The sequence below is a fragment of the Microtus ochrogaster genome, linkage group LG4 (genome assembly GCF_000317375.1).
Source record: "Microtus ochrogaster isolate Prairie Vole_2 linkage group LG4, MicOch1.0, whole genome shotgun sequence".
Lineage (NCBI taxonomy): Eukaryota > Metazoa > Chordata > Mammalia > Rodentia > Cricetidae > Microtus > Microtus ochrogaster.
The window spans coordinates 60,137,085-60,148,525 of record NC_022030.1 but is presented as its reverse complement, the minus strand read 5'-3'; positions in this window follow the sequence as shown (position 1 = coordinate 60,148,525).

Here is an 11,441-nt window from a genome sequence, read left to right as displayed (position 1 = left end):
TCTTCTTCTTCTTCTTCTTCTTCTTCTTCTTCTTCTTCTTCTTCTTCTTCACCAGTTTTCACTCCCACCAGCAATGGAGGAGTGTTCCCTTTACCCCACATCCTCTCCAGCATAAGTTGTCAACAGTGTTTTTGATCTTGGCCATCCTTACAGTTTTAAGATAGAATCTCAGAGTTGTTTTAATTTGCATTTCTCTGATGGCTAAGGATGTTGAGCATTTCCTTAAGTGTCGTTCAGCCATTTTAGATTTCTCTGTTGAGAGATCTCTGTTTAGGTCTGTACCCCATTTTTATTGGGTTATTTGTTCTTATGATGACCAATTTCTTGAGTTCTTTGTATATTTTGGAGATCAGACCTCTGATGTGGAGTTGGTGAAGATATTTTCCCATTCTTTAGGCTGCCTTTTTGTCTTGTTGGCCATGTCCTTTGCTTTACAGAAGCTTCTCAGTTTTAGGAGGTCCCATTTATTAATAGTTTCTCTCAGTGTCTGTGTTGCTGGAGTTATATTTAGGAAGTGGTCTTCTGTGACAATGTGTTCGATAAACTGGTTCCTTAGGTGCCTGGTAGAGTCCAGCAGTGGAGTCTGATAGCTCTGGGCTTCCTTCTGTGGTCTGGTTTTTTGGTGACTGGCTCAGCTTCTTATTTTCTTGGGTGTTTTAGTGGTTTGTGTCTTTCTAGGGATTAATGTACTCCATCAAAGTTATAAACTTTGTTGTGGGCTTACCCATCGCTTTCCTTTCTAATCCTCCGTGTTTCTTCAGCCTCGGTGATAGCACCTCCTCTTTGGCTATGCCATTGGTGATCTTCTCTTTTCCTTGCTCCACTAAAGAGTTGTTGGCTGTGTTGCTCTTGTCAAGGAGCCAGCTCTCTGCTTCCCTGGTCTGTTCCGGCTTCTTTTTATTTTTCTCTTCTCTATTTAGTTAATGTTTTCTTTCTGTTTATTACTCCCCCTTTTCTGCCTGAGTAAAAATTTAGTTTTATTTGCCCAGCATCTTTCTTTTGCTTGTTTTTTTTAAATTTTTTTTTTTTGGGTTTTCCTTTTTTCTCTGCTCCCCCCAGTGTCTTAAGGTGGAAGATCAGGTTATTAATTGGAGATTTTTCTTCTTTTGAGACATGGTTGTTTTATAGCTATAGATATCCCTTTAAAGATAGCATTAGCTGCAGCCTATGAACTTGGTACGCCGTGTTTCTGCTTCATTCATACCGCAGTTTATTCTATCCCCTCTCTTTCCTCTAATGCACCGACTGTTTAGGAGTGTATACTTTATTGCTGAAAACTTGTTTTCTTCAGAGACTCAGCAAGAAATTCCTTTTCCCTGGTTTCTAGTGGTTTTCCTTTTAAAATAAGCATAATTGGTAAAAGAGGGCCACAGCTTTGACATCCCTCTTGTGGAGAGCGGGGGGACCCATGCTTCTTTCCCTTGAGTCTGGAAGGCAAGGCCCCATTTCGTGCATGGAATGTGGGCACTCGATGCCACACAATTTTAAAATTCAGATTGAAAGAGACATCATAGCTTTTCTTTGCTATCTTGAAATGTTCACTCATGAAGGGTCAGGATGGAGAACCGCCATGGTCCGAGTCCATCTGCACAGATATCACCGCATGACGAGGATACCCGTGAGAACCACGTAGAGAAGCCACTTGTCTCGGTTACCTTTCTACTGCTGGAAGACACCGTGACCATGGCAACCTATGAAAGAAAGTCTTTAATCTGTTTTGTGGTTTCAGAGGGTTAGAGTTCATGATGGTAGAGCAAAGGCTCATACCTTGATCCACAACCGTGAAACAAGGAGGGAGGGAGGGAAGGAAGGAAAAGGAAGGAGAAAAGGAGGGAGAGGGAAGGAGGGAGGGAGAGAGAGGAAGAGACCAAGACTTGGAATCACACAAATATTTTGAAACCTCAGGACCGTCCCCAGAGACATACTTCTTTCAACAAGACAACACCTCCTAATCCTTCCCAAGTAGTTCCACCAACTGGGGACCAAATATTAAAATATGGGAGCTGTTCTCATTTGAACCTCACACTATTTGATAAGCCCCTGCCTCTTCTGATCACCCCATGCTAGGCACCAGATACAGGCAAACAAAGCCATCCTGGTAATTATGGCTCTAGAAGATGCTATGTCAGAGCCTGTATGTAAGGCTGTAGTTGAGATGTTCATGCCATCTGCTACTATGCAAGCCTAGGGAGGATGCAGACAGTGGGGGGAGAGGCAAGCTGCCTCATGATGCCTGTCCCCCTTCCAACTCACAAAGAGCAAGCATGGTACAATGACTTATGCCACTAGGCTTTAGGGTATGTCTTAGGGTGACTACTGCTATGTTGAAACACCATGAAGAAAGCAAGTTGGGGAGGAGAGGGTTTGTTTGGCTCATACTTCCTTGTCACTGTTCGTCACTGAAGGAAGTCAGGGCAGGAACTCAAACAGAGTAGGAGATTCAACAGGAAAGAATTCTCGACCTGTCAGGGCTTTGGGGAGGCCTGGCATGAGTCAAGGCCATTTCCTCAGAAGGCTGCAGGGTTGCATGGTTTTCAGGGAACTGAAGGTCATCCTGGACTGGGGCATTTAAACAGAAACACGAACAAGTCCTTGATGGGCTGGCTCCTTAAAAATGAACCAAGTCTACACGGGGTACCGGGAATCTTTCACAGTCATCTGAGTCCCCATGAGGGAGGCAGGAAACTTGTTTCAATTAGGCTTGAACTTTCTGTCAGACACATCTCTGGGTCTGATCTTACTGTAGAACTTACGCCTCCCCAGACAGGAGGGGACCAAGCACTGGATGATAAAAGCACTCCTCTCTCTCTCTGTATTTACTTATACAGACCCACACACATCTCTAGCCTCTCCATGTATGGGGTGGATCGCAGATGCTTTCTCCCAGAGTTGGCTTGTTCACCATTTATTTTCACATGGACGAATCTGTCAATCAAACATCAGACTCAGAGCCCTGGCCTATCAGGAGCTGTCTCTAAGATGGTAGCTGACCTCTTTTGCCTTCACCAAACCTCTCAGTTCTTCTGTAAGCAGTTTTAGAACAAGGACCTTGGGCCTTTCCCTTCCAGAGGGCTTGGAAGAAGCCAGACACCATCTTGTGAGGCCCTGCTATCTCGGTGGCTCTGTTCTCTGAAGACCCCTTTCCCTCTCTCCTTGGGAGTCTGCTGGCCACAGTGTCGCGACGCACTGAACTGGGATTGTTCCAGTGTTCCACTAGGGCATGGTTAGTGTTCAGCTCTGGGTCTCTGGTGAGCTACCGAGCCTCTAGCTATAGCCTAGTATTATGCACAAATGTCTCCAGACACAGACACACACAGGTGCGCCTCTTCCATTCCTGCATACACAACTGCAGGGCCCATGGCACTATCTGTCTGGTTCTGGTTTTGTTTTTAAAAACAAGGAAGCCAAGGGCCTGGGTGAGTCAGTGAGGTACTGAGAACTGATGACACAGTCTGGATTGGAAGTCAGCTCTCTGGTCCCTGCACCTCCCCCCTTCTCCACTTAGTAATGCAGCCTGGGTGGGTGCCAGCTCTCACGACAGAATGCCCTCCTGGTCCTGCATCCGGGATGTGGCCTCTCTCAGCCCAGGACTTCGTCTCCTGTTTCCCCTCTGCTTTCTGTTCTTTCTAGACCTGGCTTGGCACCAGGGATGACTGTGTCCCTGGTCATAGGGATGTGGGAAGGGTTCTACCCACATCAGGCCCTTTTGGTCCCAGTCCACACCTCAAAGCAGCTCTGTTAAATCCCAGTTTCCCGAATCTCAGAAGCTCCCACAGCCAGTACTGCCCTCCTGGTGGACTTGCCTCTCTGGGCCTGTCTTTGGGGGCCACAGGAGGAAGCTTCCTTTTAAGGTTTTTCTTGGGGTAAGGCTTGGTACCAGGCAGGCCTGTTGCTTCTTTTAATTGCCACTTGGGGGGAAACTGAGGCCCAGAAGGCTAAATGATATGTCCATGTTGATGCAAAAAAGTGACAAATCAGGGTCCTAGTACCCTGAATCCCCCCTTCCATCTCTGTGGGTCTTTGTATCCAAATGATAGTGCCCACTGGCCACAGACGGATGGGGAAGGACACTGGGATTTCCAAAGTCCTCTCTTTTCTGAGTCCCAGAGGGCGGTGGTAGTGGGGGAGTGGAGATTAACTGTGGTAGAGGCTCTGCCAGGCCTCTGAGTAATCCCCATCTGCACGGTGATATTGGATGGGGTGACCTTGTGACCTTCGGTTGGGTGGAGGGAAATAAGTTTGTTTGTTGTTACCAGAAAAACAAAACATAACATAACAAAACAAACAACAACAAAACAATGTCCAAGTAGCAACAACCACTTAGGGGTGGAGGTGTTACAGGAAAGGGACCTGAGAAGCAGGGTAGGGCTGAAACTAGAAGGGTAGGAGAGATGCCAGCATGTTTCCCCACTGTGGAGAGTGACCCAGGGATGGGTGGAAGATTGAAGACTCAGTGATGTTTGGACAGTGGTTCTTGGTCAGTTCCCCGGGGCTCCTGGAATGGAGGGGCGTGTCCTTAGGGAGAGGGAGCCGACCTAGATTTCATTCCTTTCAATACAGGGAGGGCTGAGAGGGCTGGGAACGCAGGCTGGGAGCATATGGAGTGTAGGATGGGGGATTCTCCATGTGGCTTCCAGAAGCTCCAAGTATGGGGAATAGGTGCTTTGGTTAGAGGCTTTGGAAGGTATAGGCAGGTTTTTCTGTCCCCCTTGCCAGCTCCCAAACAACCACACAGAAACTTATTACTAATTATGAAATCTCGCCCTATAGCTTAGGCCTGTTTCTAACTAGTTCTTATAACTTAAATGAACCCATATCTTTTAACCTACGTTCTTTGATGTGGCTCTGTTACCTTTACTTTGTGAAGTCCATTCTCTTTGCATCCCCGACGTCTCCTCGCGACTCTGCCCTTCTTCTTCCCGGCATCCTCTCTGCCCCCACAGTCCTTGTCCAGCCATTGGCCATTTAGCTTTTTATTGAATCAATCTGAATGACAGGTCTTCCCCATGTGCAGAAGATTATTCCACAGGAAGGGGACAAGGGCACTGTTGGAGAGGGACTGTAGTGAGTATCTTACTGACACACCACAGGAGAAGGTGGGTCACTTGAGATGAGCTTCAGAGGTTGAGAAATGGATGCATCTTTATCACTTACAGTGACAGAAAAGAGACAGGGAGGAAATTCTGGGTGCTGTTATTCAGAAGCAATGATGCCTACCACTAAGATTTCTTTGAGGGGCTTAGTTCTGTTTCGTAAACGTTTTGGTATGAACGTTTTGATTTAATGGTCACTGAAATAGTATCTAAACATGAAACAGCTAAAGAAATCATTTAATTTAGGATAAAAAAGACTCGTGGCTGCACACCAATTGTCCTCAGATATTTGAAGAAGGTGAAGGGACAGAGTGCTTCTGGGGTGGGGGTTGTGTGTTTGTTCTTGGTCACACGAAGGTCACTTGGCAGGACAGGGTGCAGGCAGGCCTTCGGGAGCTGACAGGGTGCTCTGTGGAGGGGATGTGACAGTGTTAGCTTTGCATCGCTGGGATAAAGTATTGAGCTAGCTCACTCTCAGGGAGGAAGGGCAAACTGATGGTAGAGGGAACTATTTACCTCAAGGTAGCCAGGAAACTGAGAGAAAGGAAGAAAGGCTCGGCTACCAAGCCCAATGTCCCCTTTAAAGATCCCACAATGGCCAGGCTTCTTCCCGCAAGGCCACGCCTCCTAAAGCTTTCGCTATGTCCCCAAAGCACTATGGGCTGGGGGTCAAGCCTTCAGCACATGAACATTTATGGGCCATTCAAAGTCCAAGCCATAGTGGTGATGGATGGTAGTGGAGATAATGGTGGTGAAGATGGAGGATGAAGATGGTGATATACGCAGGAATAATGGAGACACTGGTGCTGATGGGGAATTATGGGGGAGACTATGAACTTCAATATCCCGGTATTCATATTATTTTAACAAGGCACAAACATTCATTTCTTTAAAACATTTTTTATTGTATTTATTTATGTGCCTGTAAGGGGCATGCACTTTGGCTGATTCACACGCAGACATAAAGAGCAACTTATGGGAGTTGGTCCCCTACTTCCACGTGGCGCCCAGGGATGGAACTCAAGTGACCGGGCTGGGTGGCAAGTGCTTTCGTGTGATGAGCCAACTTTTGTCCCACAAACATTCGTTTCTACGTTCAGCTGCTACTGGCACTGACTCTCTGGATAGTGCTCAGCCGTTACCACATCCAACAGTGAGTAAGACTAAGAAAAAAATATGGTCTCTATTGGTTAGAGGCAGGGTTGGAATTTGACTTCCCCAGCCGAGGACCCAATCTCCTTGATCTGGAGAGTTTGCATCTTAATAGACCAAAGGCACCTGAAAAAGCACAACTGTAGACCCTCAACAGACACGATTAGGAGATAAACCATGTGGGGTGAGGAACAGGTTTGCAGCACAGAGGTCGGGAAGCATTTCTGCGGGGTGCCCGTGTATTTCATGTCCTGTCCTACTGTAGCACAAATAATAAAAACCCAGAGACAGGTATAGGGGTTAAAGCTGAAGATCAGAGAAGCAAAGAGCCAACCGCTAGAGAGACCTTTTATTGCTACCAAATCTTCAGACCAAAAGGGTGAGATCCTGTCTCCAGGAATCCTCAGACCCCACACTCCACTGAGTTCCTGTCTCTTCCCCTTTGTATTCTCTCGGCCCAGCCATATAACTCCTGTCTCCACCTCACTAGTGCTGGGATTAAAAGTGTGTGACTCCCAAACACTGGGATTAAAAGTGTGAGCCACCACCACCTGGATCTGTTTCTGGAACCATCTTGTGTAGCCCAGGATGGCCTTGAACTCACAGAGATCCATCTGCCTCTGTCTCCCAAATCCTGGGATTGAAGTGTGTGCCACCACTCCCTGGCCTCTAGTGGCTTAGCTTTGCATTCTGATCTTCAGGCACGCTTTATTTATTAAAATACAAATAAAATATCACTACCTCCTCCCATGGCTTTTGTTGGTCTTTCTATTCTTCCCCAGCTCTGAAATACACTTGCTTCCCTGGACCTTTGAATGCTCAACCCTGTAGTCAACCCCGTCCTTGTTAACACAGCCCTTCCCCGAAGCCTCCCCGCTACCTTGGTACCTTGTTCTGGAAGGACTTTCTGACTATCTCCCAAGCTGAGGCATTGAACTTCAAGTCCCCTGCAGCTGTCTTATGTTCTCAGCCCTAGCACCTGGCATTCAGTGTAGTTGGCTTCTTGCCCCTGCGTTGCCCTTATGCCCTGCTCTGGACCCTGTAGGGCTTGGGTTCTGACTCTTCCCCTGGGTCTCCAGCACTCTTGAAATTTGCATCTTTATCTCTTCCTCTGGAGTTTGCAGTCCGACTCAGCACCCCCAGGCTTTGTTTTCCGCTTAGACCGTTTGTTTTCTCTTTTCTTCACAGAGAAACTCCTCTCTTTCTTCGCTCTCAAGATGGACTCCAGTCTGCAATGTCACTGCCTGATTCTCTCTTGGGTGCCACAGCCCTGTTTGCCTTTTTCTCTACTTCTTGGGTGGGTGGGGGATTCTTTTTACTTCTCTCTCAGGGTCTCTGTTGCAGCTTTTTCCTCCCTTTTTTATTATAGTGGACGATGGGGATGCTGTTCCTCCAGCTGGCACAGAGCAGGTGTTCAGGGTGCTTGCTGGGTATAGCAAAGCTGGGATTGCCATCCTACAGCAAGCATGTGTCGTGAGCCTCTGTACCTAGCCAAGCATTCAAGCCCAAAGCCTGCAGGCGAATGGCAGGAGGGCGGTGGGCTGACGCTCTGCGGGGGATGCTGCGCTTGGGGCTTGAATGAATGAAGTGCAGCCAAGAGCTTGCACCCCCAGCTGCTCAGGGCACGCAGGCCGCTCTGCTGCTGTGCTGACATGTTGCGGACACCAGAGGAGTAGGCAGGAGCCAAGTCTCAGCCTGTTGGCAGCTGCCGCTGCAGAGAGGAGCATGCGGCCTCTCTGTGTGAACTGAGCTGAGGTCTGTGGGGACAGGAGGGGGAGCTGCTGAGTAGCTCTCGGGGTGCCTGCTTTCTCTCATCAAAGGCTCCACTGGGTAGCGAGGGCACGGGGAATAGATGAAGGCTGGCTGGGTAAAGCTCGCATCACTATTAAGCAACAGCCCTAGATCTCTTTGTTTCTCTGCTCCTTCCAAAGTGGCAAAAGATCAAGGCCCCGAGCTTGAAATAACAAAAGGGAAATAGCTTGCAGACTGTGCATCTGGAGGCCAGAAGGACCGCGAGGGCTGTGCACAGAGGGATGGGGGAGGGCTGGGGTCTGGGTCTGATTCATAAACTTTTCTATGCTCCCATGGCCTGGCGGGATGGGCTGAGGTTGGCCTGATACAGTTCCTTTCCCTGGCAGTGGGGCATAGTTGCAACACCTTGCACCCCAGTACTGGCTGGGTCTGTATGTAGGTTCTGGCCATGTCACTGGCCTGTCACTGCCAACTTCCTCAGGTCCTGAATGCTTGATTCGGGTCACATCCTGTGGCTGAGGTTAATGAAGATCTACGGCAGCGTCTCCAGCTGAGCTGACAACATGGGCAGTCACCTGTCTGTGATTACAAGGGCCTGAGGAAAGCCAGTTTACAGAGCACCGCGGACTTCTCCTGGGACGAGGGTATCATGTGCAGGGCATTGCACCTGGGTCCTGAGTCGGAGCATGGGCTCTGCAGGGACTGGCTGCAGTGAAGTTAAGCCACCGTCTAGCCTGTCCCAGAGTTAGGGCTTGCAGAAGATTTGCCTTGCATCCTGTCCTCAGGGTTGAAGTGTTCTTTGCAGAGCCAGTAGGAAGGGAGCTGGAGTTCTTGAGAAGTGGGGAGAGCAGGGTTTCTCGATGTCTACACACCACACCCCGGATCACTCAGAAGTCAACTAGCATGACTGTGGGGACATCCACCACCAGGTGGGAGCTGACCCTCACACGATGCTGCCATTGCCCGAGACTCGGCTTCCAGGCATAGCATACCTGCTTACATCCTATGCCTGGCCAGGTGGATTTTCTGTCCTTGTCAGAAACACCGGTATTGGGAGATGGTGGATAGGTTGTCTAAGGTCATACCACTGGCCAATCAGAGCTGGGATTCGAATCTAAACCTCCTGAAATCCAACTGTGGCACTTCCAAGAATCCTTGCCTCCTGAGACCTCAAGTAGGCCAAGCCCTCACTCAGAAAGCCGTCTTTCTAAAGTGCCGTTTGGATCCCATCACATCCCACTTCAAAAGCTGGCAGCAGCTCTCATCTTTAGAGGTTTTCTTGAATACTGGGGTGACAGATGAGCAGGGTGCTGGAAGAGTTGACGGATCAGCCCTCAGAGGGACATGGCAGAGGCAGGTTATTGGTTGGCCATGTGTGTCCTCTCAAGCTGTCCAGGGTCCTGGATGTCTGCTTAGGGTTCAGGCACTGGGTGGATCCTGATTGTACAATACTCTTGCTGGACTCCTGGCAGGAGATGCTGCTGCAGGGTTGAGGGTGAATAGAGGGAGGGAGGCGGTGCTTCTCGGAAGAGGAGCAGGTGAAATAAAGCGGCAATATGGCAAACTAGAAGGAGCATTAGCAGAGGCTCCCAGGAACACCTGCTTCAGACCCAGACTGCTTTCTGTCTCCTTCCCAGGTTGCCTTTGGTCTGGTAGGTATCATGAGGACTCCTTAAGTCTCTATTTTCAGAGCCTTGGGAAGTACAGCCTCATTTCCTGGTTTATTTTCTCATTCTCAGTAGCATTGGTGTCAGGGGTTATACACTCTTTAGCCTGCTACAGTGAAACAGAAGTCAACTGAATGTCAACGTCAGGGGAAATACAATGCAAGCAATCAGGAATACAGACTTGTTTACATAATGACACTTTTTATGGCAGGCTGGTGTTTGGAGAGGCTGAATCCTTCTGCTCTGTGGTTTTGTAGCTTCCTTAATGATGGGTTTTCCCACTGCAACGGGAAGAACCAGGTCCTCAGAGAGCAGATGTACCTGATCTGGGTGGGGAGTGGAACATTCCATGCAGCGATGGACACTGGCTTAGGGCTTCCACTGTTGCAGGACAAGTGTCTGAAGCAGCATCTGCCCTTCTCCTGCCCAGCATTCTTGGTGGACTGCAGTCAGACCCTGGGCAGCATCTGCATCTGAGTTGGGGTTATCCAGCTCAATGGTCCCAGAGCTGCTGTGGCTTGAAGGATGCTGTGTCTTGATCCTAGGCTTGGCTTTCCAGGAGCTGATGCTGGTGGACTTCTGCCCATGGGGTGGAGGCTTTCCCTCCACAGCGCTCATCTTCTCTAGAGTTTTCTTCATCAGGCGGGGTTGGTACCCCTCCTGGCCTTTCTCATGAAGCCTTTGTTCCCTCTGAGTCTTGACTCTTGGTGTTTGCTCATTGTAGGGTTTCCAGAGCTTCTGGAACGTGTTGCCTTGGAACAAGGTTCCTGTCCATCAGGGTGGTGGAGCGACCAGACACAACCTCCTTCAGACATGTTGACCCTTGGCACTGCAGCCATCGCAAAAGGACAGTTCACATGAGGGTGCCATGGGGTAGGGCAAGATTCCCATTAGAAGGCTGTGGGTTTCAAATAAGGAAGGGGATTTGAACAGTGCACCCTGGGCAATCATCTATTCATGTTTACCTAAAAGTTAACATTCCTCTCCCATTCCACACCCATACCAAAATGTCCACAGACTAAAGTCTAAGAAAAGCAGACCAAAGAAATGATTTTATTTCCTGAGGAGCAGAAGGTATTTTGAGGCAAGATCCAGAAGTAGTTGATATTAGGAGTGAGCCAGAGCCAACCATGGAACTTCAGAACTTATCTGGAGGTAGGTACCTCTATGACTTTCTATGCTATGTGCTCCATGCAAGACTGCACACATTCTACTCCATGTGGACACTCAGGGGCCCACACTGGCTGAAATTCTACTGTTTGTGATGACACAGTTAAGGAAGAGATACTTGGAGGGTCACATGTCAGCTTTCTTAAGTTTTGATTCAAACAGGATAAGTATCGCTCCCACCTATTGGCTAGACCTGGTCATCTGACTCAACTGCATGGCAAGGGATTGGGGCAATGTAGAAACCCAGTTGAGCATTTATGAACAATACAGTTCCTGCTAAAAATTCTATGCAATGTGCTAAAACACACAAAACTAAGAAGGAATGAATGACTTTCTTAGGAAGTGCAGGTTAGCATAACTGATCTGAGAGGCATATCGAGAGCCATGCCTAAGAAGCAATGAAGGACAATGAAAAAACTTTTACTTGTGGAGACTGGATCCCACGCTCATGGTGTTCTTGAATGGAGTGTGTGTGTGTGTGTGTGTGTGTGTGTGTGTGTGTGTGTGGTGTGTGTAAGAGAGAGAGGGAGAGAAAGAGAGAGAGTATCCTAGAATCAACTTGGGGATGGGTGCCAGGTATGCAGTTTAGCACATACTGGGCTCTAGA